The sequence below is a fragment of the Gymnogyps californianus genome, unplaced genomic scaffold (assembly GCF_018139145.2).
Source record: "Gymnogyps californianus isolate 813 unplaced genomic scaffold, ASM1813914v2 HiC_scaffold_36, whole genome shotgun sequence".
NCBI lineage: Eukaryota > Metazoa > Chordata > Aves > Accipitriformes > Cathartidae > Gymnogyps > Gymnogyps californianus.
In genome coordinates, this window is record NW_026114246.1 from 18,353 (window position 1) to 46,036 (window position 27,684).

At 42.5% G+C, this 27,684-nt stretch overlaps 1 pseudogene; it reads left to right on the top strand.

The window, feature by feature from the left end:
• The first annotated feature begins 4,466 nt into the window (after window positions 1-4,466).
• LOC127028611 (integrin alpha-2-like) overlaps window positions 4,467-27,684 on the top strand; it is a 42,232-nt pseudogene continuing 19,014 nt past the window's right edge.

Sequence of the window (27,684 nt, forward strand, 5' to 3'; positions counted from 1 at the left end):
TTGGACTAGATGATTGTTGTAGGTCCCTTCCAACTGAACTCTTCTAAATATTCTAAATATTCTAATATATTTTATTCGAGATGCTTCGGTGATTGGCACCCTTTTAATGCATGAGACCCTCTTATTCTGGCACAGGCTTAAAATAGATTTGAAGCAAACTTAGTATTTAGAGTCCTGTTATAAGGGATTATCTTAAAGATCGCCACTTTACTATAAAATGACTCATACTAAATAACTGATGAGGCATATTTTGTGTGTAGAGCATATAGATAAAACTCATTCTGTCTGGGCACACAGGAAGGGAGGGAAAACATGAGGGATGTTGTTTAACCCATGAGCAACTCCGTGAACCTGCCTCACCTGGGAACCTCGGGCAGTAACTGCACAGTGCAACCAGGCTGTGATTTCTTCCATTGCTGCCATTTTTGGAGGATTGTCAGGAGCCCTAAGGTGTTCCTCAGCTGGGCTGTAGCTTATTCCTGGGATCCCACTGTTGTCTCCATCCTTCCACCTCCAAGCTATGGGAGAAGGAGTTATCTACTCACAGCTATTAGGGGTCTCTGGCCCTTTTCCTGCAGCTTCTATAGTGGATGTTCTCCCAGATGTCCACCTACAGCTCTTGATCAGACAGAAATCAGGTCCTTTATGAATGAGGAGTGGGCCCCCACGCCCTGCAAACATAACATTTAGGACCTTGTCCCCAGCCCACGCTACTGGTTCCCCCCAAAAATGGCATGGAGTGGTGTCACGGATGAAGTCACGCACTTCACTCATAAGAGAGAACTAGCAATATGTTTATTGATATAAAACAGCAATTTAACAAAGTTTGATAGTAAATGCGACAGCGGCTTAACAAGATTCGATGGCAAGGTACACTTGATTATTTACTGCATAGAGGACAAGGTCAGACAAAACTGTCAGGGAGACCCTCCCGTTGAGTCATGAGGTTCAGAAAGGACCCCCTTGCATTCTAAACTCCTTCTCAGAGGGGAGTTTAGGTGCGGCTGGATCCAGACTTAGTGCCAGACTTGGTCAATGGTTTATGTCTAAAGGATTATATATGCACAATCAATCCTTTATATCACTTAGCTAACATTTCAAAGTTTCAGTGTGCTTATTCCCAATTCACTTACCGAGTATCTGATGCGATAAGGATTCTCTCAACCTCGAGGAGTAACCTTGAGAGGTGCCCCTGCTGAAGGGGAGATCCTGGCGTGCAGCCTGCTGCCGTGCAGGAGAGCTCAACGGGCCCTGGGCTGTCCACTATTTATGGAGTAAGATAATTGACTCATAGTCATATTTACATACAGACTACAGATGTTAGTTTTTTCCAAATTTGGCTTGAGTCGGACATTGACCAGCACTGTGGTTAGGAGGGCACATTGCTCAAATTAGCCCTTGGCTATTGTGTTGTTATCTGTCTCCCCCGAATCCACATGACCAGACGCATCCATTATGACCTCCACTGGTGGTTATCACTTGAGTGGGGTTACGGGAAATACAGGTCAGGTTGGGGGGGGGAGGAGCACACTGTCACAAGTGGCATACCCTTATTCCTAGGAACGCAAGTGCCCAAGGAAAAGCAATTGTGCTGGTTTTGGCTGGGATAGAGTTGATAGCTAAACAGCAATAACAGCTATAAATTCGATCTAGCACATTCCAATCAAATCTGTCATTACCTTGAACCCTTCGAGCCCCACATTGGGCACCAAAAAGGACTGTCATGGTTTAACCCTAGCCAGCAACTAAGCACCACACAGCCGCTCGCTCACTCCCCCAGTGGGATGGGGGAGAGAATCAGAAGAGTAAAAGTGAGAAAACTCGTGGATTGAGATACAGTGGGCCCCAGAGTCAAGGCCTTTTCTGCTTCTCACCCCACCCCACCAGCGAGTAGGCTGGGGGTGCACAAGAAGTTGGGAGGGGACACAGCCGGGACAGCTGACCCCAACTGACCAAAGGGATATTCCATACCATATGATGTTGTTGTCCCAAAAATCAGGATTCTTTCACCCGGTGTGCAAAAAAGCCAATTAACACACAGAGTCGAGATATTTGTTTATTTCATGTCTGCCCAGAGATGGGTGCTAGGTGGTAACTCCACAAAGCTAGCACACCTGGTTAACACACGGTAAAGCATTTTATACCTTTCAAGCAACAGTTATCAGTATTTTTACAGTTTCGCTGAGTTACCCTCGTTCCTATTGGTTCTCACAAGCCTCATCTCCACTTAAAGTCGCAGCGTCCTCTTTTTTTACTGCGCATGTTCTGTGAGGAAGGGGCTTCTGTTGGTAGGGGGCTCTCCCTACCTAAGGGCGGGTTTTCTAGTATGTTAATTAGGGTAGTTCACTCACAGTTCAAGTAGCTCTTTGGTTGCCCCTGTGCTTATCTTGGTATTTCTTCACCCAGCTGACTTATGGTGTCATCTTGTTTCTCTTCTCAAGGTCCCGCCTCGTTAACTAAGTAGCATCCTTTGGTTTTGTTTCTCGCATATCTCCAACAACGTCATGCTCAGCAATATAAAGCTGGGGGAAGAAGAAGGAAGTGGGGGACGTTCAGAGTTATGGTGTTCGTCTTCCCAAGTAACCGTTATGCATGATGGAGCCCTGCTTTCCTGGAGATGGCTGAACACCTGCCTGCCGATGGGAAGAAGTGAATGAATTCCTTGTTTTGCTTTGCTTGCATGCGCAGCTTTTGCTTTACCTATTAAACTGTCTTTATCTCAACCCACGAGTTTTCTCACTTTTACTCTTCTGATTCTCTCCCCTATCCCACCGGGGGAGAGTGAGGGAGTGGCTGTGTGGTGCTTAGTTGCTGGCTGGGGTTAAACCATGTCACCCAGAAATAATTCCTGTTGCACTTTGATCTGCCACTCCTGCAGCCTGTGTGGTATGGCATTGCCGCTGAACTTTGACTTCATATAGTTCCGTTGCTTTGCATACAGAGTAGTATAATAACTTCCAGTAAAGTATGAGGAATGTAAACTAAATAAAAGACAAAATTAAATTTGCTTTAGGCACAGCTGGCATAGATTTAGATTTGGTTTTAGAATTAGAGGAGTTTATCTTGTTTGGCTTACTTTTTTTGTTTGTACCACACAACAGCTACAAGGCTAGTTTTAGGGCTAGTGAAAGTAAAATACAGTTGTGATTATTAAGTTCTAGAAGTGGATTTGGTATAGAGAGTGATGGTTCATTGGCATAAATAGATGTCTGGGTTGGAATTAAAGTTGAGATTGGGGAAAGCAGGAACTTCAGAGCCCACATTACTGCTGAGCAGCATAAAGCCCATGGAATGAGCTCAAATATGCATTCTGAAAGGGAGAGAATGGCTTTTTCTAAATTCTGTGGATGGTGCTTGTCTCGGTTATGCTGAAAGCAAGGGTTAGGGTTGGCATTAGGTTTGGATTTGGGGACAGCTAGTGCTCAAGCACTCTATTCTTTTTTTCCCTATTTCCTTTTTTTTCCCCTAGTGCTCAAGCACTCTATTCTTTTTTTCCCTATTTCCTTTTTTTTTCCCTATTGCCTTTTTTTTTTTCTTCTCCCCTATTTCCTTTTCCCCTCTCCCCTTTCTTCTGGTGGTGAGGCAGGATTCTTCACTGAGAGGGTGGTCGGTCACTGGAACAGGATCCCCAGGGAAGTGGTCATGGCCCCAAGCCTGTCAGAGTTCAAGGAGCATCTGGATGACACTCTTATTCATATGGTTTAGTGTTAGGTAGTCCTGTGAGGAGCAGGAAGTTGGACTATTCCAACTTGAGATATTCTGTGATCCTATGATTCAAGGGTCACAGGCCTTGGTTGAAAGCTGGTGGCAATAGGTGACAATGGCTAATGTCAAGTTCCCTGGTGCCAGACAGGTTTGTTTGCTGGGTGTTAGGCATTGACATAGCACATGCTAAGAAGGGCAATTATGAATTTTGCAATATTCAAAGCCACCCCAGTGGGATGACAGATGCCCTCATCCTGTATCTGTGGACCCATTAATTAATCAAGCTCTGGTTTTGGGGTACAGTGTAGACTAGTGAGATGCCCACGGTTAGAGTTTGGTCAGGAGCAGTAGGAGCTCAAAGTGCTCATCTGTTTCTGGGTTTTGCAAGGCCTGCCAGGATAAAAAAAAGGCTGGTGCTGGCAGCAGTTGCATCTTAGGGCAGTGTGAGGAAAATTGTGATTCTTTAGTCATGTTTTGGGATACAGATCCAAAGTTACATTTGACACACGTTCTTATCATCATAGTTCCCTATATCAAGGCTGTAATCATCTTTAAATACATGGGTCTGTCTCAGGAACCTCTCTGGAGAAACTCTAGCATTGACCACAAACTTCTATAACATCCTCGTCTCCAACTGCTTCATCATGCTTAATATCACATTAACTAAAGGCATTTTCTCTCAGGTTGATTTTCAGTGTGCATTTCCCTACTACAGACATAGCTTTCACAGGGGTTGATGGTTCCCAGACCCAGGCAGGGCCATGGGAATGACTGCCACCACCATCACCTCAGACAGCAGCAGTAAGTGCAAGCTGTGAGTCTTTAGTTTAGATCAACCATTTGTCGATTGAACATACAAATGCAGGCATAAAAATTATTATGGCTCAACTATTTGAGGAGTGATAGCATTATGGAACAGTTTCCTGTTGCTTCTCATTTTCACTCTGTTTGTATAAACTATGTGCTTTGAGCTTCAGGATAACTCATGGCCACAGAGCAATGCCAGTGCGGTGCAGAGATTTACAGTGAGTTACGTGATCAGATGGAGTGGTGCAGGGGGTATTTCCAAGATCCATTAAGGTCATTCTTTTGAACAGTAGCTGTCCTCCTGCAGGGATTCTGAAATATATTTGCCTTCTGGGAAACTTAGAAAAAAACATACAAATATTTATAAATGTACCCAGTGCAATGTTCAGCTTGACACTTAATGCTGAAAAGCTGTTTGTTTCAGACATTACACATGCAGTTCTGCCATCCTTTTAAATTGTTTTCTGTTTCCATGAAAACTGTTAGCCCTTCCTCTCTCCCATTAGTCCAGTTAGCATTTTATTACTGTAAATAACTCTGTAGTACCTAACAAGGGGGGAGACTGTAACATTGTGTCTTCCTCCTGTCAATCAATATTGACCGGCTCCAGCCCTCTGTGTCACTGCAAGTGTTTGCGAGTTGTATCATCTACCGGAATATGCCCGATGGAGTAGTTTCTAATGAGCTCTGGTTATTTGGTCCTAGTGGTTCTGGTTTCCACTGTGCAGATAAGCTATATTCCTCAGAAAATAACAAGATCAGAGGCCTCCTCACAGCTAGTGTAACATACACTGTTTTTATATAGAGAGATATTTATATGAACCTGAATTGCAGGTTTAGAGATGCTAAAAGTACACAAAATCCTGTTCATGCTGCCTGCATAATCACTGTTTTTCAACAAGGTAACTGAGAAGGAGGTAGGCGTTTTTAAAATATTCCTACACAAAAAAAAAAAAGAATCTGAAGTTACCCCCAACTGAACTGGTAAAATGGACATTATTTGTGCTCTTAAATTTGTGTTTAATTGTGATAAAATAAAGTAAAAAAAAAATGGAGTTAGCAATATTTTCTTTGAGAAAGCTAAAAAGGACTCAAACCCTTGCTTGTGCATCTAAAACTATGTATTTTTATCAAAGCCATTTTATTCAAACTAGTTATAAAATTGCAGCAATAAAATCAGATGACTCCTGGAAAGGTAATATGATACATAGCAATTGCTTTGAAACATAATCATTTCATAAAATGCATTCTTTTGATAGTGCATTACCTACCTATAAAATTTTAAAGGACACCAGTTGAGCTTTTAGCAACCTATTGACCAACTAAAAAAAATGGTTTCTTTTGAAACTCCATATTCTGTACTGGGGTCCCATTGCTTGTCCTTTTACTGTCCCATAAATGCATTAATTACTACCATAGACAGTTCTGTATGAAAGGAAAGTCATATTGCTGCTGGAGCAAACACCCACAGTCCCTGCTTTCTAATCATCTGTTTCATTTTTTCATATCCCTTGAGATCATCTTCCTGTGGTCATGTTTTACCTTACCCTCATTTCACTGCACATTAAACTATATAAAGTTTCTCTTTCAGCCCTACACAGCCCTATACTGTCTGGTGGTTTCACTCTCTGAGAGAGTTGTGCTGAAACATAGGCGTTCTTAAGCAGTATTCCCAGGGGGTGAATTAGTTGGTTTTGTGAAGGCTTTCAGATAAAAATTAAAGGTGCCTTGAGTAGCAGATGTTGGAGGGGAAACCATATGGCAGATGAAGGAATGAGTCAGAGAAAGTGAATCACTTCATATTGTAGGCACAAATTATCATAATTCTTAAATTTCTTGTTCAGAATTAAATACTTCATGTGGCAGTCTATTATCCCCTGCAGTATTTTCTTTCTGACTCAGTGTTGTCAAGGTGTGGTAGTGTTCAAGCTCAGACATAAGCATGTAATTGTTGCTGAGTAGATCCTGTAGGAAATGCTTCTTATCAGTTAAAAGAATAACTTAAAAGGAATCAGTTAACCGTTACCTGACAGGAAAATAAAATTTTTTGTCATTCAATCCCCAACATATATATTTCTAAATTTGTATACATTTGTATATATTAATATCTTTGCTGTATTTCTTCTGACACTATGACATAATGTCAAAAAAGCAACAGTATACATATCTGAGGCAGCCTAATCCCCAGAGGCTTCTTTACCAAAGTTGCCCCTGGTGAATCCAGTGTATTAACATGCAAGTGAAGCTCAGCTTCTGAACAGCTCTGGAGAAAACTCCTGAATGCCTTAGGTGCTATAGCTGGTAAAAGCCTCTTTACCTGTTACCTACAGTGTGCTAAGCAATAATGCTGCTGGACTTTTCCAGTATCATTAAAAACCTAATGAAATTCCTGGTTTTTTAGGTTGTTGGTTGGTTCACCCTGGAGTGGCTATCCAGTTAACAGAACCGGAGATATCTATGCATGTCCTGTTGGTACATCCAAAACCACATTTAAAAAATTGAATTTACAAGGTAAGTTGTAATGAATAATGTCTTGCTACAATTGTTCATTTTTTCCTCATTTTTATACCAGGCCAATCTATCTAATAAAATATCAGAAACTAGCAAGACCAATAACAAAAATAGGTGTCAGCAGAGTATGTGTGAATGTTGCTGCACTGGCATGCAGAGGAATTTAATTTTCATTGACAAGCTCAGCATTCCTTGATCTTAGCCTCCTTGAAGAATAAAATATGGATCTTACTGTATATTATAAGGCTGTTTCTAGAGCAATCTCTCTCTCATCCTTTTCACTTGGCTGTTCCTGAGTTCTAAATTTAACTGTCAGCAAGCACTTACAGGTATTGTTACAGCTGCCCCTGTGATATGGATGTGAACTCTTTTTTTTGCCTTTCTGCCATTTATTTCACACATTCCTAAGGTGGATTTGATTTGTGACATCAGCTTATTGTACAACTGTATTATTATTATTACTACTGTTTGCTATATCTCTTCTGGAAATCTTTTTGTTCTACCTTTATAAATTTTCTTATAGTCTTAGTCATTTGTATCAGCCCTATTAATAATGTTAGTAGTAGTAATATTTATAACATATTTACTTTATACTTGAGGGTTCTTGTTGTAAGGATATGTGGAAGAGGAGTGTCTGCTCCTTTAAGGGTATCTGGTCAAGGACCTTTTTCAGTGCAACAAGAAAAGGAGGAAGCCATAAACAAGAACATAAGGGGACACAAACCTGACAAGCAAATGATCAGGGAGGCAGTGATGAGAACCAAACCTGGTCAGTCACACTAATTGATGGGCTATCAAGAAACTACAGGCACCTCTTCCAGGAAAATCAACCTGGAATTTGCAACTGTTAAGACTGTAAACCAGGGGGACCCCGGACTGGGAGGGGTGCAGGAATTGATGGAGCTGTGCAAACCCATGGGGGATGTGCAGGGGAAGGGGGAGCAGGGAGTAACAAAGAGAGGGGGATAGGCAGAAAAGGGTATAAAAAGGGGTCAGTTGCATGTAAAATGGGGCTAGTCAGGATGCTTGTTTGGCTGAGCCCTGTGTCTGATCACCGCAGTCTGTCCTATCTTCTTATTAAATCTTTTCTTAAACTATCTCTCTGCATAATCTCAGTCTCTGTCCCGTGTGTGTGCTGCAAGGACTAAGCGCCAGCTACTGGTGAGACCGCTGTGTGTGTGAGTGAAAACTGGTACCAGCTACTGGAGTGGGGCCCGGGGTGTGGGTGCCCTGGCCTGTGGTGCCAGCTACTGGAGCCAGTGGGGTTCTTTAACTTTCAGCCACTGGGGCGGGAATGGTGTGTGTCCCAAAACCAGCTGCTGGGGGGGGACCAGGGTGAGTGAGGCAAGTGAGGGGCTCCACGCTGGCAGCTGGAGAGGGACTGTGGGTTACAGCCCAGGTGCCAGCTGCTGGGGCATGAGTGTCTGTATCTTCCCCACACCGTGTGTTCGTGTGTGTGTGTGTGTGTGTGTGCTCATTCATTCGTTCACTAGCAAACTTTAAGCTGGACCAGCTAGCTTAGGGGGGACCTCGGGTCCGGGCAGAGGGGTCCGTGCTGGTACACCCAGGGGGACTTACAAATGTGGAGTGCATGAGGGATGAATGTGTGAGTGCTGCCTGTTTGCAGCAAGCACTGAGCTGGACCAGCTGGTGAATAGGGGACCCGTGGGGTGGGTAAGGGGGCCTGGGATCCAGGCAGGGGTGCTGGTGGACAGAGAGGCCATGCCGGTACTCAGGGGATCCACAAATGTGCACGTGCTTGTGAACCCAGAGTGTCGTGTGTGTGTGCCTGCACTAGTGACCTCCAGTCTCTGCCAGTCCAAGAGGAGCACACCCTGTACATGGGTGCTGCTGAAGGCAACACCTTGTCTGTGGCAGTCTGTGTGACTGGCCATTTCAGGGTCCTCTGTGTGTGTGTCTGTGTGTGTGTGTGTCAGATGTGTGCTCAGCTTCACTACTGGTGCCATGTCCCTCAGTCTGGGCAGAGGCTCTGAGTCCCTGGGCACCGGACTGGGCTCCAGCATCTGGGCAGGAGGGTCTTGGGCCAGAGCAGCTGGCGGAGGCAGCCACACTCTTGACATCACTTAACACTTGTTACATTCTCATTTTGAATTGCACTTACTGAATATATATTATATGAAGCCTTTTCTGCCTCTGTGTGTTTGCAGACTAAGTATAAAATGGGGTTCACTTTCGGATACAGTGAAAATACAGGACCGCAGAGTGTGCTGAGATGCCTACTTTATGTTTATTTGTGGTGCAGCACACTTCTGTCCTCCACCGTTCCTTCCACATTTTTGTCTAAAGTGTGATACTGGATGAGAGGAGTCTGGTGTCCTGCGGAATATAACAGTAGCTGCTCAGCTGCAGCTACTCAGCCAGCCAAAAATACTCAATGGCAAAGACGACAATTTCTTCCTCTCTTTTGCCTTCACCTCACTTGAGGGCAGGCATTCTAGATGGCCACACTTAATTCATGTCTATAATTAACCGTTAGCAAATTTTTTACAAAGATTAGCTTTTGTTTCTTTTATCTCAGAATTTTATACAGCCATTTGGAAGAGGCATCTTAGATTCTGAGAAATCAAGCTTTAGAAAAGGAATTCTAACTTACTAAATTGGTTCTACATCTTATTTATTATTCTGTCATTATTTAATCTCTTTTTATTTCAGCTTTAATAAATATTCTGAATGTGACCGAGATAAAGGAAGACATGAACCTTGGCTTGACTCTAATACAGAACTCAAAAAACAGGAGGATTTTTGGTACGTATTGAGGACATATTCAATAGACAGTCCAAGCTGAATGTATTTTATTATGCAGCATAGATTAATACATATTTTGCATATTTTAAAATATTCCATCCCACTGTCATTACCTAGGGTCCAAAATCAGGAAAATTACAAATTGTCTCCTTCTGCATTTATCTAAATATCCTATAGAAGAGCATATAATTAAATATTCTGTAATTTAAATCAAGTCAGACAACATAGGCAAGAATATTTCCACCATGGACATCTGTAAGGTAGTCTTATATAGTTCTGGTTATGCTTTCAAAAGACAGTATGGGATCTCTCCTCCACCGTAAGCACTTGCACAGTGACTGTTCTCCTGAGATGTCAAGATTTCCAGTCCCATGGATCTGCCTTTTCCTTTAGCAATATGATTTATTTAGTTAGTGAGCTGGAGGAGGATGCATTTTCTACGTGTATATTCTGCAAACCACTCTCCTTGGAGCCTGTAAAACAGATTTCATCATTGAAAGAAAGTTAATGTCCATTTAATATGCTTTTTTACAATCTTAACCATAAGCATGAAAACTGTTGGAATGTAGGTGTATTCCAGTTTATGATGCACACATTGTAGGCATGTGGAATGATTAAACGAAACAATAAACTACAGGCAAATGAGCTTTGAGACTCACTTTAAGCTTTGTATTTCTCTGTTGTATCAGAAAAGTATTCAATTATTTATTATCTTCATTACCATATAGCCCAATTCATTGAAGTAATTAACAGGTCTAATTCTAAGCTTTCCAGCAGCTTTCTTGGAGTTAGTGTATTGGGTTTGCGTGGCAAGGTTTTGGTAGCCAGGAGGGCTACAGGGGTGGCTTCTGTGAGAAGCTGCTAGAAGCTTCCCCTATGATGTCCAATAAAGTCAATGCCAGCGGGTTCCAAGATGGACCCACCACTGGCCAAGGCTGAGCCAATCAGCAACAGTGGTAGCGCCTCTGTGATAACATATTTAAGAAAGGGGGGGAAAAAACTGTGCAACTACAGCTGACGAGAAGAGTGAGAAGATGTGAGAGGAACAACTCTGCAGACACCAAGGTCAGTGAAGAAGGAGGGGGAGGAGGTGCTCCAGGCACCGGAGCAGAGATTCCCCTGCAGCCCCTGGTGAAGACCATGGTGAGGCAGGCTGTCCCCCTGCAGCCCATGGAGGTCCACAGTGGAGCAGATATCCACCTGCAGCCCCTGGAGGACCCCACGCCGGAGCAGGTGGATGCGCCCAAAGGAGGCTGTGACCCCGTGGGAAGCCCGCGCTGGAGCAGGCTCCTGGCAGGACCTGTGGAGAGAGTGGAGCCCACGCTGAAGCAGGTTTACTGGCAGGGCTTGTGACCCCATGGGGGACCCATGCTGGAGCAGTCTGTTCCTGAAGGACTGCACCCCGTGGGAAGGACCCATGCTGGAGCAGTTCATGAAGAACTGTAGCCCATGGGAAGGACTCACATTGGAGAAGTTCGTGAAGGACTGTCTCCCGTGGGAGGGACCCCATGCTGGAGCAGGGGAAGAGTGTGAGGAGTCCTCCCCCTGAGGAGGAAGGAGCGGCAGAAACAACGTGTGATGAACTGGGCCAAACCCCCCCTTTCCCATCCCCCTGTGCCTCTCAGGGGGGGAGGAGGTAGAGAAAATCAGGAGTAAAGTTAAGCCCGGGAAGAAGGGAGGGGTGGGGGGAAGGTGTTTTTAAGATTTGGTTTTATTTCTCATTACCCTACTCTGATTTTTATTGGTAATAAATGAAATTAAATTAATTTTTCCCCGAGTCGAGTCTGTTTTGCTCGTGACAGTAATTGGTGAGTGATCTCCCTGTCCTTATCTCGACCCACAGCTTTTCATTTTATTTTCTCTCCCCTGTCCAGCTGAGGAGGGGGAGTGACAGAGCAGCTTTGGTGGGCACCTGGCATCCAGCCAGGGTCAACCCACCAAGGTTAATCATAACTTCAAAATACAGCAACAGTGCTCTTCTTGATTGTTGGTTTGAGAAGATACTTATTAAAAAAATCTTATTCTATCTCTTTGATAATACCTTTTAATTACTGTTAATACTGTCCCATGCATACCCACTTTAATCAGTATCTGTAGTTGCAGTAATTTAAAACATCTCATGCAGAAAAATTTTCATTTTTAATAATATTTGAACTTCTCTCAAATATAAAGAATTTCCTGATCCATATGGTATTGATTGACTCTACATAAATTGCATAAAGTAACAAAAAAAGAGTTGAACACTAAGACGTGAACAGTTAGCCACTTCTTTGGCGAAGGGAGTTCTTTTTGACAGAAGGAGAACGGGGTATTGGAGACAGGTGCTTATTTGTGACTCAGCCTCAACAAATATCAAAAGTCCTGTGACTTAGATGTGGCTGGAATTGGATAATAAGTGGAGATTATCTTTGCTCGTAATTGCAAGCCGCTGCCAGCCAGGACTTCGCTCCAAGATGCTGTCTCTGGCAGCTGGCCTCTGTGATGGGTTCTTTGGGTTATGCTCAGGGCTTCCTCGTCCCGGTTTGCTGTGCTCCTTCCTCCTGTGGCTGCCTCTCTCTCAGCCTCCGTCCGCTTGCACCAGTCTGTGCTGCATCCCAGGAGGTGTCCTGGGCTGCTTGGCTGGAACGTGACCCAGCCTGATATGTCTGTGCCGTAGCTTGAGGGTCCTGCTGGTTCAGCTGTTTGGTGCCATGTGATTACTTCCCACAGGTATCCTAAGTACAGGGCAGTCATTTTCACATGCTCATTACATTTTTCTGAGGCATGCTTAGTCCTGTTGGAAAGGTGCTTAAGAATTTCACTGATGGTTAACAACTTTTTTCCAGATTTCTGATCTAAGTTTCTATCAGTTTGTTCTGTGTGCAGTGCTGTTCCTTTAGTTAAAAGGAACAGCTCCCATCTCCCTACATGTAAAATTTCCCTTCTATATTTAACACCCCACAGTCATTCTCCTTTGTCCTTCGGTTTGCTAGACAAACACAGAGTTTTTTGGCTGAAATGCACTTTTTAAAATATACCCCTCTCGAACATGAATGACCAGATCTATGCTATATTCCACGTGAGTCTTTCCAGGGCACTATATAGTGTATTTGGTATTTCTCTGTCTCAACTAGAAGTGCTTCTTGTTACATATCTTCAGGGCATATTTGCTTTGCATGTTGGCTGCATGCTTATGGTCACCCTGTAATCAGCCAGTGCCCAATCCGTCTGCTCCTCTCTCTTCCACTCAATGAGCTCCCAGTTTATGTCCACATTTCTTAAGATTAGTCCTTAAAGGCAAGTCTGTGCCCCTTTCTAATATTCCACTTTTCAAGTTCATCAGTTTTTAATATGTGATCTCCCAGTTTTCCCCTGCATTAATGATGCATCTTAAATTTCTGACTGTAACAATGCTAGAACATTAGACCATTTCCTTTTTTTTTTTCTTAAGGTGAAGATCAGCAAAGTTTATTAGAACATTTTTATTTTTTGGTCCAAGATTAACATCACAATTTTGAGTTACCATTAATACAGAAGAAAACAGGCAAATGAGATTGATCTAAAAAGAACTTTAAATCAAAAATAACTTTAATTTAAAGACTCTTCTCCAGCTTCATAGTTACTGGCATAAATGATTTCTTTTGTACCTCTCACCTCTGTAAATATCCATCTTTTCCAGTAAAACTAATCATGCCCCATGTGGCAGCTATAAAGAGCACTTATCTCAAGATCGGATAATGTAGATATACTTCCCTTCTCTTGTCTAGAAAATCTGCCATCTTGTCAAATACGTTAGGATAGTTTGATGTGATCTGCCACTGGTAAACCAGTGTGTGATTTATCTATTTCATTTTCCATTTACTTCTGCCTTTAATTACCTTTTTTCAATATTCTTGAGAAAAGGGTAATAATGCTGTTCACTCTCTCTTCTCTTCCTAAATAGAGATGGTGTGTTTTCTGTTTTCCAGGCTCTCCTGACTGAATAGGGCAATCAGAAAGTATATGTAATGAAGCTATCATTTCTTTCAGAACTGTTGGACAGAGGTTATGTTTTTTCCTTGAGTTCCTAATGTGATTTTCTTTTAAAAAGAACACCACCACCACCCCCCATATCCTCATGACAAAATACTGTCTCAGTATCTGTCTTTTTTATCTAGGTACTTTTGTAAAAATCCTTCTAATATCAGAGGTGTGGCTGTCATGCAATCAGCTGGTTGATCTAGCTGAAAACGTTTATTTTTACAGAGATCATTTTCAGCAAAGAAGCAAGATTATTTTCCCCGGAAGGCAATGAAACACGTAGCCGAGGGGTATGTGAGGCCAGGGCCAAACTTCTTTTAGCTACAGCTAAATAGGACAGTGCATACTGTGAGGCTGCACCCTCACTGGAGATGATGACAAAGTTTAACATAAATATTTTGGCAAAGTGAATTTCCCTTGGGAACAAGGCTTCTCAAATTAATAAATGTGTGTTTGTGCACTGATCACAAAACTCTTCAGTCTGGTCACACTGTTGGTGGTAATCGGACATACCACAAGAAAAGCTCTTCTGCATGTTTGCAGCGACGTGCATGTTCATGGCTCTGATGCCACCTCATGGTTAGTGGAAGTAGTTCTCTGCACGCTTATAAGCGATGTGCAAATACCAACCCTAGTTTTAAACCAATAGTTTGTAGAGCAGGTGGCTTAAAGCAGCACAGATTCCTTGCAGACCAAGTCACACTCCCTAGAAGTTATAGCTGTGCATAGTCTGGAGGGACCAGCTTGCAGGAGGCGGCACTAGGATGATCACAAATAGAGAATCCTTTTTATGAGAAAGTCTATGAAAGGGGTTACCTGACACTGTCACAGTGATAACAAGGGATTTGGCCTGATAATCCAAGAGGGCTCCTCTGATCCTATATTCCTGTAGTCCTGCTTATTGTGCTTTTGTATATGGATATGGTGAGACAAGTATTTGTTATTTTTATAGTTTCTTTTTTTTGTTATTTTTAAAGACTCATGGTCCCTTGTGGGCACAGCAGTGTGGAAGCCTTATGCAACAGGAGTCTGTTCTGAAATCGGTCCAAGTTTCCAGATACTAAGAAGCTTTTCTCCTGCTGTTCAAAGTAAGGCAACATGTGCAAAACAGATTCAATTAAAAAAAACAGATCAAACAAAATCAAGATACATTTTGTCGGAGACTTTTAATTTGGGATTTTTAAAAACATGTATGTGCAAAAAGTAAAGCCCTGTGATTCACATGTAAGGACTGACAGATTCTGATCTAATGCTGATATGAATCTGGACTCACTCCTCTGAATTCAGTGGCATTGCACCAGAGCAGTGAAAATGAAGACAGGCTCAAAATCTGCATATGCTTCTATTGAGTCTTCATTCAGGCAAAACCTTCCTGATCTGAAGTATTGCCTGTGTGAGACCTAACTATGCACCTCTGGATTTAGCCAAAGAGTTGTAAGTACATTGAGACTGAAAGTGTATTTAATGTCCACTTTTTATTTTTGTTTTAGAGTGTTCCTCTGTCAAAGATGTTGTGGTGGTTTGTGATGAGTCAAACAGCATTTATCTCTGGGATGCAGTGCGAGCATTTTTGAAAAAATTTGTATAAGGCTTAGATATAGGCCTTAACAAAACCCAGGTAAGTCAAAGACATCTTTGAGAAAGACAAAAAAAAAAAAAAGTTTTATTAGCATAACTACAGTACCTCCCCCAAGGCCAGAGATTATGCAGTTGTCCTTTATCTTTCAATATTTGGGTTTTTATCTGACAGCTAACCTATTCCAAAGGGGGTTAGTAATTTGATTCAAAACATAGACTAACTAAAATAGAAGTCTAGGTTATATCTAGTGGAGTCAGATCTCTTTCATATATTATATGTAAGAATAATTAAAATGCAGTCTGTGGGGATGTGGTAAAAGTAGAACAGTTTCTTTTATGGGCTTTTCATATGGCTCTTACTTTCCAACTGCTGCATCTTTAAAATAGGAGTTTTTCCTGCTTGGTTACTATCTGATCGTTGAGTTCTTTTTTCCTTTTAATTTGATGATGGTAAGGAAAATTTTATTGCCTTTTTAAAAACATTTTCTGTCTTTGCAGTTGTCCATTTTCCATAAACAGTTCTGGGAACAAAGACTGGGGCACTGGAAATCTCTCTCCCTAAGGCTGCCTTCTTCCTTGGGCTACTTTGGAAGCAAGGTGCTTAAAAGCTAGGCTTCCTGCTCAGTCCTTTCTGAACCTCACCTTTAGCATCTTCTCCTCTTTTTTTTTTTCTTTCATACTAAATGTACATCTTAGCATATTTCTTTAGCATTCACCTGTATTAAAAATACATAGGGTTTGCAGCGCTGTCAAGTAACTAGCCATTAGGATTTCCTTAGAAGAGATCAGAATGAGGTGCTGTCCGCTTGGAGAATTTTTGCTATTTTCTCATTTTTCCCCAGAGCTCCCTGTATTATTGCTGTCCATAAGCTCTTCCAGAAGTAACCAAGCAAACATTTAATGCCTACTATTTCAGATTGTTTGCATTAGCATATTGTAGTCCATAATAAATGACATAAGACACAAGAGCATTTAGCTTTCTTTGCTTTCCAAACGTGTTAATATTAATTGGTTTTATATGTGTTGAAAGAAAATTATAACCCCATATGCATCTGCAGATCTTTTACTCCAGCCTCACAAATAATTAAGCATCATGACTCTATGTAACTGATTGTAATGCGTGATAATCTAACATAATTTCTTTATTGCATAGGTGGGTTTAATTCAGTATGCTAATGATCCCCATGTAGTGTTCAACTTGAATACATATCAAACAAAGGATGAGGTTGTTAAAGCAATGGAGGGAACATATCAGAAGGGAGGAGATCTGACTAATACTTTCAGAGCCATTGACAATGCAAGGTAAAACATATCGATGATTACTGTGCTACTATTGTAACTTATCTTACAAGGTGATTAGCACATCCTGAATTTCATTCCCACTGGGAGTGCAAGTGCTTGGAGCCTCTGAGGAGGTTCCCAGTGCCAGGCAGAATCCATCAGGTACATTTACAGTACCCCATGCAGAACAGTACAGGGATATGTAAACTAGACTTTCTGAAAAACAAGTCCTTAACCTTTGGGTTAAACTCTACACTATAGTAGTTCTGGTAAACAACAGAATTGTTTGGGCTGTCTCAGATGTCTAAACATGACAGTGCATCCAACACCATGGACAAGCTTTTAGGAAAGATACAAAATCACTGAAAGTAGTAAAAATTATCCAGGGATTCAGCGGGACCGATAACACTCATGTTTGCATGTCAGGCCTTGGTTGACTGCAGAGAAATAAAATCTCTTGTCTGGTGTCAGTTTGTCACTGTAGCACCAGCAGCATGAAAAACAGGAAAAACTTAAAATGATATACCATGACTCTGAATACATATACAAACCAGGTCTGTTCCTTAACAGGAAGATGCTATTTTGCAATCGAATCAAGGACGGGACTCTAGGCCAAAATACATGCTTGTCGTGGTTTAACCCCAGCCAGCAACTAAGCACCACGCAGCCGCTCGCTCACTCCCCCCCCACCCAGTGGGATGGGGGAGAGAATCAGGAAAAAAAACCAACTCGTGGGTTGAGATAAAGACAGTTTAATAGGACAGAAAGGAAGGAAAAACAATGATAATGATAATAATAATATGACAATAGTAATACTAAAAGAATTAAACTATACAAAGCAAGTGGTGCACAATGCAATTGCTCACCACTCATTGACTGATGCCCAGTTAGTTCCCGAGCTGCGATCCGCCCCTCCCAGCCAACTCCCCCCAGTTTATATACTGGGCATGATGTCATATGGTATGGAATAGCTCTTTGGCCAGTTTGGGTCAGCTGTCCTGGCGGTGTCCCCTCCCAGCTTCTTGTGCCCCCTCCAGCCTTCTTGCTGGCTGGGCATGAGAAGCTGAAAAATCCTTGACTTAGTATAAACACTACTTAGCAACAACTAAAGACATCAGTGTGTTATCAACATTATTTTCCTACTAAATCCAAAACACAGCACTATACCAGCTACTAGGAAGAAAATTAACTCTGTCCTAGCTGAAACCAGGACAGTATCCACCCCTTATTCTATACCATCTACATCATGTCCAGGTCCCACACTTTCCAATGCATTTTCAATTAATCACCACCACTTTTGCTGCCTTTTAATACATATACACACAGATATCATTCCCTTAATGTATAAGCCTTTAGAATGTCCATTTAAAATGTTCGTTGAGTTCATTCAGTCCATGACTTTGGACTCCATCTGTCATAACAGTCTGTCTGGGCAGGAGGGATGGTGTGAAGTCCACTCAGTCAGCAGAGCAGGATCAGGCTTTGGTGCGGTGCAGCGAGCAGATGACATTGGGCGCAGCAGGAGGATGGTGTGTGGTGTTGGATTGTTGCATGCTGCAGTCAGTCCTGGTTCCATCACTACTGCACTTCACTCAGTTTTGTCAAAGTTCATTCTTTATTAATCTAGATAATTCTTACTGTAATACTGTTGATATAGCATATAACAACTATAGTAGTGATGACATACAGTGGCAGGGTTATATAGCAATTAACATAATACAATTTAATCTATTGGCTATTCTCACCTAAAATCAAATCCCCTTGAGACACACATCGGACTTCCCCGTCCTTCCGCATCACCCACCAAGTGCACCCAGGTCCTTGAGCAAAATCAATCCCACGAATGGGTTTGCCTTTGCCTGAGGCAGGAGTAACCCAGACTGTCTTCCCTAGCATATTTTTCATATGCACTACAGGGACCTTATCCCCTTCTACAGTACGTAAAAGTTCTGATTGGGCGGGGCCAGCTCGATTGGCAGATCCTCTAGTGTTGACTAACCAGGTGGCCTTTGCTAGATGTGTATCCCAATGTTTGAAGGTCCCACCACCCATTGCTCTCAATGTAGTCTTTAACAATCCATTGTATCGCTCGATTTTCCCGGAGGCTGGTGCATGATAGGGGATGTGATACACCCACTCAATGCCGTGCTCTTTGGCCCAGGTGTCTATGAGATTGTTCCAGAAATGAGTCCCGCTGTCTGACTCAATTCTTTCTGGGGTTCCATGTTGCCATAAGATTTGCTTTTCAAGGCCCAGGATAGTGTTCCGGGCAGTGGCATGGGGCACGGGATATGTTTCCAGCCATCTGGTGGTTGCTTCCACCCATTGTAAGCACATGGCGCTTGCCTTGGCGGGTTCGTGGGAGTGTGATATAGTCAATCTGCCAGGCCTCTCCATATTTGTATTTCAGCCATCGTCCTCCATACCAAAGAGGCTTTAACCGCTTGGCTTGCTTAATTGCAGCGCATGTTTCACATTCATGGATAACCTGTGTGATAGTGTCCATGGTCAGGTCCACCCCTCGATCACAAGCCCATCTATATGTTGCATCTCTTCCCTGATGGCCTGAGGTGTCATGGGCCCACCGAGCTAAAAATAATTCACCCTTATGCTGCCAGTCCAGATCCACCTGAGCCACTTCAATCCTAGCAGCCTTGTCTACCTGCTGGTTGTTTTGATGTTCTTCAGTGGCCCGGCTCTTAGGTACATGGGCATCTACATGATGTACTTTCACAACCAAGTTCTCTAGCCAGGCAGCAATATCTTGCCACAATGCGGCAGCCCAGATGGGTTTACCTCTGCATTGCCAGTTACTCCGCTTCCATTGCTGCAACCACCCCCACAGAGCATTTGCCACCATCCATGAGTCAGTATAGAGATAGAGCACTGGCCATTTTTCTCATTCAGCAATGTCTAAAGCCAGCTGGATGGCTTTCACCTCTGCAAACTGACTCGATTCACCTTCTCCTTCTGCAGTTTCTGCAACTTGTCGTATAGGACTCCATACAGCCGCCTTCCACCTCCGATGCTTTCCTGCAATGCGACAGGACCCATCAGTGAACAGGGCATATTGCCTCTCATTTTCTGTCAGTTTATTATACAGTGGGGCCTCTTCAGCACGCGTCACCTCCTCCTCTGGTGATATTCCAAAATCTTTGCCTTCTGGCCAGTCTGTGATCACTTCCAAAATTCCTGGGCGACTGGGGTTTCCTATTCGAGTTCGTTGTGTGATCAGTGCAACCCACTTACTCCATGTAGCATCAGTTGCATGATGTGTAGAAGGGACCTTCCCTTTGAACATCCAGCCCAGCACTGGCAGTCGGGGTGCTAATAGGAGCTGTGTTTCAGTACCAACCACTTCTGAAGCAGCTTGAACTCCTTCATATGCTGCTAATACCTCCTTTTCAGTTGGAGTATAGCGGGCCTCAGATCCTCGATATCCCCGACTCCAAAACCCTAGGGGTCGACCTCGGGTCTCCCCAGGTGCTTTCTGCCAGAGACTCCAGGTAGGGCCATTCTCCCCGGCTGCGGTGTAGAGCACATTTTTAACATCTGGTCCTGCCCGGACTGGCCCAAGGGCTACTGCATGAACTATCTCCCGTTTAATCTGTTCAAAGGCTTGTTGTTGCTCAGGGCCCCATTTAAAATTGTTCTTCTTCCGGGTCACTTGATAGAGAGGGTTTACAATCAGGCTATAATTTGGAATATGCATTCTCCAAAAACCTACAACACCTAAGAAAGCTTGTGTTTCCTGTTTACTAGTCGGTGGAGACATAGCTGCTATTTTGTTGATCACATCCATTGGGATCTGACGATGTCCATCTTGCCATTTTATTCCTAAAAACTGAATCTCCTGTGCGGGTCCCTTCACCTTACTCTGTTTTATGGCAAAACCGGCTTTCAGAAGGATTTGGATTATTTTCTCCCCTTTCTCAAAAACTTCTTCTGCTGTGTTGCCCCATTCGATGATGTCATCAATGTATTGCAGGTGTTCTGGAGCTCCACCTTTTTCCAGTGCATTTTGGATTAGTCCATGGCAAATGGTGGGGCTGTGTTTCCACAGAGGCTGAGGGCTTGTGTCCCTTTTCCAATCGCCTTGTCAATGCCACCTTCCCTAGCAAGTGATCCCAGCTGCTTGGCTTCCCTACCCTCTAATTCCAGGCTACTGGCCCCATTGTCCCAGCATCGGAGCAGCCAGGTGATAATGTGCTCGCCTGGACGACGGCTGAAATCTTTTCGCATATCCCGCAGCTCACTCAGGGATAGGGATCGGGTGATTACCTCTGGTTCTGCCTCTTCCTCCTGTTCTCGTGATGGCCCTGGTTCATCTTCATCCTTCGCTAAGCGAACTGATTTTTTTTACTATTTCTTCTTCTGTATAGGGGTGACTGATACTGGCACAGGTTGGTTCTCTGGTTCAGCTGCAGTGCCTGTCGCAGGGGTTGGAGTAGCCGCAGTGCCTGTCGCAGGGGTTGGAGTAGCTGCAGTGTCTGTTGCAGAGGTTGGAGTAGCCACAGTGTCTGTTGCGGAGGTCGGAGTAGCCACCGTATCTGTTGTGGGGGTTGGAGTAGCCGCCTTGCCTGTCGCTGGGGTTGCAGTAGCCGCTACGTCTGTTGCAGGGGTCGGAGTAGCCGCAGTATCTGTCGGTCTGTTTTCCCTCCCTTCCCCCTGAGGGTGCTGCACAGTATCGAGCAGTGTTTGGTAGATACTAGCCAGGGCCCAGCACAGTGCGATCAGTTGTGCCTCTTGGAATAGCCACAGCATTTTCCTTTCAGACATTCTATCACTTTATCGGGGTCCTGTAGTTGATCGGGAGTGAAGTTCCAAACCATTGGAGGTGAGAAGTTCTCTAGATACCTGCCCATATTCTCCCACATGCCATGCCACCCATGGCTATTAAGCCTCGGGGCAGATTTCTGAAAGGTATTCTTAAACAGTTGTTTAACCTTAAACAAGACCTGGAACACATTCAGGAGACATAGCAATAGGAACATGCTGGTTTGAACATCCCAAGGATATTCAAAATTCTCAAGAGCTATTGTAATTTGCCTGGAGGAGAAGGGGAAGATGAAGAAATGTATATCTCCCCCGTGGATTGGCTCTCTGATGAGAAAAGGTAAAAGGTACAATTATTAATAGTTTCTGATAGATGGCTCCCGAAGTACGGAGGTGACGGCAATGCTGAGTACAAATACCAGATTAGTTCCACAACCAGCAATTCTATCGTATCATAAGCCAGTGTTACAAAGTAGAACAACATGATAACTCTGGCCCAGTTCCCACGGGTGATAAACAGCACAACAGGGAGCATATACTGCAAGTAAGGTATTACATAACACAACTCTAAGAACAAGCGCACCAACTTTGAGAGCAAATACATCAACATTGTGACCAGTGACTATTGAACTAATATAATGTATGTTTATAACAAATTTGTTCTAACACATTCCAGTCAGATTTGTCGTTATCTCAACCCGTCGTGCCCCACGTTGGGCGCCAAAAAAGGACTGTCGTGGTTTAACCCCAGCTGGCAGCTAAGCACCACGCAGCCGCTCGCTCACTCCCCCCCCACCCAGTGGGATGGGGGAGAGAATCAGGGAAAAAAACCAACTCGTGAGTTGAGATAAAGACAGTTTAATAGGACAGAAAGGAAGGAAAAATAATGATAATGATAATAATAATATGACAATAGTAATACTAAAAGAATTAAACTATACAAAGCAAGTGGTGCACAATGCAATTGCTCACCACTCGTTGACCGATGCCCAGTTAGTTCCTGAGCCGCGATCCGCCCCTCCCAGCCAACCCCCCCCAGTTTATATACTGGGCATGATGTCATATGGTATGGAATATCCCTTTGGCCAGTTTGGGTCAGCTGTCCTGGCTGTGTCCCCTCCCAACTTCTTGTGCCCCCTCCAGCCTTCTTGCTGGCTGGGCATGAGAAGCTGAAAAATCCTTGACTTAGGATAAACACTACTTAGCAACAACTAAAAACAGCAGTGTGTTATCAACAAGCCATGTGTTTGAAAAAATCCTACAGGACAGAAATCATAGTTCGTATCTAGGTAAGGGGCTGAAATGCAAATCTGGAAATGTATCAAACCTTTATTAAGATATGAAAGAACTTGGAAAATTCTGCTCTAGCCAGACAGCCAGACTCCTGTTAAGAACTGATTTGAGAATAAGAAAAGAATTTTGCAGTCAAAAAGATTTTATTTACTGGTCAATAATTCATTGAATTAAATCTTTATTGTGTTTTTAAAATTCTACTCATATCAATGTGGTAAGCTGAAAAAAAAATCAGGCTCTGTCACAGAGACATAAGAAGTCATGGGATTTGCAAAAGCTGCTTAGTGTATCATACTGATTGTTCTGGGTACCTTCTATTTTAACATTTGTATGTACTTCCCCAATTACATGTGGATGAGAAGTTGATTGACTTGCTATCGTTTCATCTGTGCTCTCTCTTTTCTTGGCCTTTTCCAGTTCAGTTTATAGTTTTAGGAATATTGCTGCAGTTTAACAGAGATCTTATTTATAAGGCCCATATATTTTCTGATGCATGTTTTTGTGACCCAATAAAGCCAGGCAGTTTGTCTTCTCAGTACATTGAAATGTTTTCTGCAAACCTACAACATGCCTGCTCTGGCAATTCATCCCTGAAGAATACAACTGCATTAAGCAACTATGACTTTCTTATCCTTCAAGTTATTTAATGATATGAGTTATTTTTCCCACTAATATGTAATCTTTTCCCTATGGCTTAGCAGTACTTGTATCCAACACAATGAAAAAACCTAAACCAAACCTTATGAGCAGTAGCTCTGTTGCATGTCTGAGCTCTTCAGATTTTCTATTCTTCCCTTTTCTAGAATAATTCCAAAAAGGTCAGGTCACTTTCTTTCAGCACTTCTCCACTAGGCACTTTCTAGAGTATTGGCCTAAATCTTTTTGGAGCAATGTTGTCGCCTTTTCTTTCTCCTCATTGACACTGTTGCTGTCCCCTCATTTCCCTTCCACCTCCTTCTTTCCCTCACTAAGAGCTCTCCATACTAGTGGGGAGCCCAAGCTAAAGGGCTGCTAGCACAGTACAGCTTGCTAGTTTGGCCCCTGTTCTGCACTGCACCCTCTCACTTCAGATGGCTGTGTGATCTATTAATTAGGAATGTGTAGCCTTAACCTGCAGAATAAAATCTTGTTTTGTTGTTGCTTTTTGAACTTCTGGTCTCTAGTGATGTTCTCTCCCTAGAAAAACATAGTGACTGCACACAAATCTGAATTAGACTTGTATATGTAATGACCAAGGCATAATCCTTTTAGACCGTGCTCTTCACTTTGTACTACAGCTTGCTAAAGACCTGCATGTTCTGCCCAGTCACTGGGATTTTGTTATTCAGTTTAATTATAGTCTTTAGAAAGGATGATTTTGTTTTCTTCTGTTAAAATAAATTTGCTGTAATTAAACCACAGAAATGTAAAATATGTAGCAATGCTAGCTTTATAGTGCTAATACATGTTTAAAATATTTGCAGGTATTAAAAGATGTTTCCTGAAAGCAAATAATGTTAGAATAATGGGAATGAGGATTAAAATGTTCAAAGAAGTTCAAGCCCTTCAGCTGACAAGCTATTAATATAGCCTGTTGTATTCAGCCAAAGCACTGGGCTGTGATTTGGTGAGCTGTGGGGAAAATGCACTACAAGCTTTGCAGAAGCTAGGTGTTCCTCCCTGGTTTGAAGGCTGGCCCAAATGTTGATTTCATGTTTATCTTTATTTCTTCATTCCAAGGATATTCTTTGCACTCTTTTTCCTATCTCCTTCACAAGCATGACATTTTTGTGGTCTATGTTTTACTGAATAGGCTAGACTACTGATCTGTGTGTCATTGTTCTCTCCAGAAGACTATTGCAAGTTCGATGTGACAACTTAGTTTTCCGTCTGGAAGCATCATTCTCTGCCACTAACACCCCAGGTTGACTCATCCTCTGTGCCTTTATGGATAACCAACTGACAACTTGTAGTTAATGGTCTCTCACGTGTTAAATGTTGGCTTCTCTCCCCAGGTTATTCTGTTGCTGTTCCCTCAACTCAGAGCTCCGTCTATTTTGTTGCTGGCGCACCAAGATCCAACTACGCTGGCAGAGTAGTGGTTTATGGTGTTGACAGCCATGGTAATATCACAATTGTGCAGTCCCAGAGAGGCAAGCAGGCAAGTATATTTTGGTCATGAATGCAGATTTTGCAGGCATCTGTTTTTATTGACACAGCAGTAAATTGCGATGTATTTGTTTTGAAAATTCCTCTTTCTTGCAATGCATTTAGAATCCCACTTGCACTTTTCTCTGCCACTAGACTATTTCAATGAGGTTAACTGCAACTCTTAAACAGTATTTTAGGAAGTCATTCAATTAGTGGTAAAAGATAATCTACAAAGCCACTTAATGTATCATGTTGTCAACACTTCTAATTGGGAGAGACTCAGTGAGCTCCACTCTGCCTGAGAAGTTGTGAAGATTATATCAAAAGAGAGATTTGGAAGCTCATTCTCTTTTTCTCCATTTGGGAAAGAGCAGAAAGTTTAGAGGGTTTTGGTTTTGGTTTGGCTTGTTTGTAAGACAAATCTGAGAGTAAATCAGAGACTGGGTAGTTTCATGTGCACAGTTTAACATAAAAAAATATACCTCCCATAGCTTATTCTCTGTTTGCATTCTTATTGTCAAGTGGTAAAACCATAGCAGTAGCTACTGGGCGGAAACAGTGGACACATAGTAAGGATATGATTCTTCAAACACTGGAGTATGTTATATGGTAATTTCCTTCCAACGGGCAATATTTCATTCATTAGTATTGGACTATTTCTGGGTGTAAGAGTTTTCTGAGTCAGGTGTTAAAACGTTATGCTTTACAAAATCCACATACAAACACAACTCTCTTACTACTGTTTCAGATTGGCTCCTATTTTGGCAGTGTGGTGTGTTCAGTGGACGTTAACAGGGATTCTGTGACAGATGTGCTCCTTGTGGGTGCACCAATGTTTATGAATGACCTGAAGAAAGAGGAAGGGAGAGTATACATGTTTTCCATCACAAAGGTAAGAACGGCACTGTAGCAAAGCTGGAATTGGCTTTCTGCTTCCCCGTCCATGATAAGTGGTGATATTTTCATTTGCAGCTGGAGGGATTTGCTGTCGTTCCCTGGACTACAGTTTTACCAAGGAAAAAGCAGTCCAAGCTGCAATAGTACTTAGTGGCAATGTCTGTTCTGTTAAATCAGAGAGTGATCAGAAGAGCGATCCCTGGCCCCGTGGCCAACTGGTGCAGACTCGCTCAAGCCGGCATTGTTTCAGGCTAGCTTCTTTCAAAGCAGACTGGCCACATGCATGCTAAAAAGCCTTTGGCCCTGGATCTCTTCAGAGCCCCTAAGTCACTATTTAGTGTATCTTTTTCAAAGTGTTTGAAATACTGTGAGTGGCGTTTTTGTAATGAGAAACAGAGCGTGTGCTTTGCCCAGGGTGTGGCATAAGTGCAGGGGTAAATGGTGTCAAGCCTGCCTGGTTTAGAGGACTGCGGATGGAGCCCTGCCCAGTGCGATCTTGCCCATTCTGCTTTTCAGGAGCAGCTGCAAACTTTCCCCAGAACTGCTTGTGCATGTAATCTGGGAATAAGCCAGCTGGAACAGACCAAAATGGAGCCAATAAGCAAGTTAATAGCTAAGCACTATTAGTGACCAGGGGCCTGCTGCTCTAGGTGGCTCCCTGGTCCTGGTTTTAGGCACTGTACACAAATATAACACAAGGTTGACCATTTCTCTGAAAAACTTAGCTCAAGGCTTTTGCTAATTAATTATTTGCCATTTGATTTTGACAAATCTGTTCAACACCTAACAGTATTCCCAAAACAGTTCTAATAAATGCTCTTCTGCCAGTTTTCTGCATTGTTTTGTAGACTTTCACACTGGATGGTTGCTATTACTCATGCTGTCTTTGTCAGCAAAACCATCTTATTTGTCTGATGCTTGACTGACTGTGTTTTTTATTCAGACCTGTGGTAGGTGTTTTCAGAATATCTGTATTAACAGTCCTGAAGCCTCTGGCACTTTTGAACAGCTTCACAATCAATCGTGGATGTCTGGATATGCAAAGTAAATTAATACCTGCTATCCATCAGAGAAAACAGAACATGGCCTTTTTACTAGGTAAATTGCAATCAAATAGAGAGAAAGGACCATCCTCTTCAACAGCACCTCATAGTCAGATCATCCTGCAGCAACAGGAAACTGCACCTTAAGGCAATTTCAAGGTAGATGGAGGTGCTGGAAGCCGTACTGCTGGCAACTGACATTGGTCTTTGTTACTGTGGAATTAGACACAAAATATGGAAGAAAAGAAAAATTGAAGGAATTTTTTTTTCATGTTTTGAAAGCTGAATAAATTGGAAGACTATCCTTACAACTTTTAGACTTTGTCAAATGTTAAGTTTAAAATTATTTAAAGTTAAATAATATATTAAGCTAAGAATAATGAGAGAATGATTTTTATTTTTTTAAAAGAACCTGGATTTGTCCAACTTGTCTATGTTGTGCAAATTATACTTTTCTAGCCATTTTTAATAAATAACTTGGCTGGTATCTAAAATTTTAAGCACAGCGTGATAACTGAGGTTAAAGATGAGAATGATATTTGCCAGAGAGTTGATTTTAAGCTAGTGTAAATGTGATTATTATAATTATATATTATAAAGATCCCCAATCTTTCTTTCTTCATTGGCACTGGAGAGGTCAGGAGTTTAGCATTTGGACACATGTTTTTTGCATTAGTTTAGTTAGGAAATTGCATTTCTGTTTCAAAGAATTATGTCCAGTTACATAATTTCCATTCCCTCTGCATAAAAACTGGTAATTCAAAACTGGAAACTGTATTTTTCAATGTATTGTGAAACTTTCAGAACAGTCAGATTAGGACAGTGAGAGCATTTAAGCTTCATATATATGGTTATATTTGCTGTTAGTGCTTTGCATAGCATGCTTTAATTTTGCTGT